At 34.4% G+C, this 3,097-nt stretch overlaps 1 pseudogene; it reads right to left on the bottom strand.

Moving 5' to 3' along the window:
• Nucleotides 1-2,258: 2,258 nt before the first annotated feature.
• On the bottom strand, nucleotides 2,259-2,395 carry LOC116531968 (annotated as a pseudogene).
• Nucleotides 2,396-3,097: the final 702 nt, after the last annotated feature.

Raw genomic sequence — 3,097 nt, 5'->3', positions numbered from 1 at the left:
GTATACTGATGAAGTAATTTTAAACTCCATCCTAAAGAATATATAGCCAAGAATAGCAAATATTTTCTGAAAAAGAAGACTAATGTGGAGGACTTACTCTAACAAATAATCAAACCTGGTTCAAAAATTACAGTTATTAAAACAGCCTGGTATGGGTACATGGATTTTTAAAAAACAAACATAAATGTCACAAACTCTAGAGCCTCAAAATAGTGAAATGGAGCTTAGTATGTTACCCCAAGAGCTCAGGCATATGCCATTTTGGAACTGTAAGGATTTGTGTCGAGGCAGCTCTTTCTGGGCTCATGGATTATTTTGAAGGGGACACTACCAGTAAGTCAGAGTCCTTGACAGTCCAGAAGCTCCTAGAGAGAATTGGTGGCAGTTTTCATGGACCAAGAATTTATTCTAATGCATTTTTCTCCTTCTATAATAAAAGAATATGCAACAAGGGCTGAATTGGTTATTTTGGCAGTTGGCCCTAAATATGTAGAAAGTTAGTACTACCTCTGGATTTTCCTTTTGCAGGTGTCAGATTAAAAGAGAGGTATTTTATAATTCCTACCCTTTGATCTAAGGGGCCTTTTAAAATGTAATTGGGGTATTGTTGGTTTCTTGCATTGGAAACTTTATAATGTAAAAGCAAAAACTGTAAATCCCCACGCCCTGTTTTCCCTTTATCATCTTGTAGCTGGACTGGTTCAATTCGTTTAACTCGAATTCTTGCTCCTGGCCATGGTTAAGCTGTGTAGAGATGATGGAGAGTTTGGTGGGCTCAAGATTTTATAAACTGAGTGAGACTAGTATTCAGGATCTCCTCCATTGTTTAAAGGAATGCTTTCCTAATGCCAATAAATGCTTCAGCTGCTTTGTAAGTGCAAACAAAAATGTAATTTCAAAAATTTGATTTTCTTGAGGTAGTTACGTCAATTAGCACATCTGTTAATATAGCAACATAGTCATCTTTTGGCAGGCTTCATTTTAAAAGCAATGGAGACAAATGGATTCCAATTGTAGGAATTTGCTTTATTCTACAATAAAATCCTTTGCATTGTTCTACAGTGTGTATGGTACCAAGTGTGTGCCTTTCTTTTAAAAAATTGCTTTACAATATATGAAATTATATCTGTATCTGAGCATCTATAAAGAAAAGACAATTATTCTCATCCAATAAGTACTAAATTGAAATCATTTTTAAAAGCTTTAAATTATATTTCTTTTTGGAAATCAAATCTACCAATAAATATTTGATGCTGATGCCATCTAAAATTATATTTGTTTTTTCAGAAACTTTCTAGAGTTACATTCAAGTTTATAATGATGAATGAAATCAGATCCTTACTTTAGGCTGGCTAATTTTATTTTATTTTATTTTTATTTTCCCTATTTAAATAAAACTATTTTGGCAACAAATTTCCCATTTATCATTCACTTAATGGAGAAATATTTATTGATTATTTACTATGTGCTAGGTTCTATACTGGTATTACATTGTTACAATAAAATGAATGTACTCTTCTATCCTCATGAAACTTTAAGTTTAGTGGGGAGGCAAACATTAGACACTTAAGTGGCCAAATAGATACATATTTATAAATGTCCATAAATTCTATGAAAGAAACAGAGGAGACAAAAATAAAACAACTGGAGTTAAACACTTTAATTTGTTTGTTTACCTTGGGTGAATAAGAAGCCCTCTCTGAGTTAGCAATATTTAAGCTGAAATCTGAAGAATGAGAAGGAGCCAGCCATGCAAAGGATGGATGGAAGAGTGTTCAGGAAGGAAAGAACACAAGGATGCTTGTGTTAAAGAATTGCATTTTAAATTAACTGGATGATGTGGGGTATACCTGTAGTCCCAGCTACTCAGGAGGTTGAGGTAGGAGGATTGCTTAAGCCCAGGAGTTTGAGGCTGTAGGCAGCTATGATCTAGCCACTGGCCTTCAGCCTGGACAACAAAGCAAGACTGTGTCTCAAAAGCAATTGTATTTTATTGAAAATGCAAAGGAAAGTCATTAAAGGATCTCAAACAGAAAAGTAATATGATCAGATTTACATTTTTAAAATTACGATTTTGGCCTAAGAGTAGAAAATGGATGGAGGTAGAGAAGAATGGATATTGTCAGATTTTGGTTAATAATTTCTGGCTGATAAGAGGCATGCCCAAATGACCAAAGGTATACTTAAAAGGCAAAAACTTTTAATCTCAACCTACAGAGATTGTTGTATACACACTACAGCCATAGTAGTTCTTTTTAAAGAATTATGCATATGTCTTTATGGTGTTATGCAAACTAAAAATCTGTTGAAACATGCTTCTTTATCTTTGTCTATAAAGTATGTTAAATGTAATACTCCACTGCGCTTGATCTTAGCCAAAAGGCCGAGAAGCGATAAATGTAATATTCTAATGAGAGTTGCATTTCTTACCTATCTAGCTTCTATTTTTGAAGGCAAAGTTTGCATATTATTTATATTTTTGTTATGCATATTTGTAAATAAGTAATGAGGAGTACTATTGCTTTTTGAACAATTCACTCTGGATTCAGTTTTGTAGAGCCTATCCAAGGAAAGGATGGATCACAGAGTTGAGAAGGAGTTTCTATGATGCCCAACCATGTGAACCAACTCTCTTGGTGGACATTCTCCACCAGCTTCTCTCTGTAATCCAGCTTTTGATGTGTTAACAAAATAGAATAAACACATATTTAGGTGATTCTTATAATTTCAAAAGAATGACAAATATGGTTATGAGGAAACATTAGTTTTATTAGAATGTGTTATATGTTATGGGCGTGTAAACATTTTTGACATCATAAAATTGTGGTCACTGTTTCTGGTGGACTGCCTCTTGGGGACATAGAGAAATCAGCATACCTGATAATGGGGACTGTCCTGGCCACCCATTTGGCTGAAGGCATGCCAGTGAGCTCTACTCCAAGAATGCACTGGGAACAAATGGAACTTAGTAGGTATTCCTGAAAAAAACACAGAGCTCTCCAAAAGAAGAAGTAAACAGCCTCTGATAATTTGAGGGAACCAATATGACTAGAACATTAACAGAAGAAGTTAAATTGGTTGATGAGTCTGTCAGAAA

This window comes from Sapajus apella, unplaced genomic scaffold (genome assembly GCF_009761245.1).
Source record: "Sapajus apella isolate SASKATOON/1434 unplaced genomic scaffold, GSC_monkey_1.0 scaffold73, whole genome shotgun sequence".
In the NCBI taxonomy this organism is placed as follows: Eukaryota; Metazoa; Chordata; class Mammalia; order Primates; family Cebidae; genus Sapajus; species Sapajus apella.
Note: the sequence above shows the minus strand (reverse complement) of the source record. Positions and strands in the feature narration are given on the sequence as shown.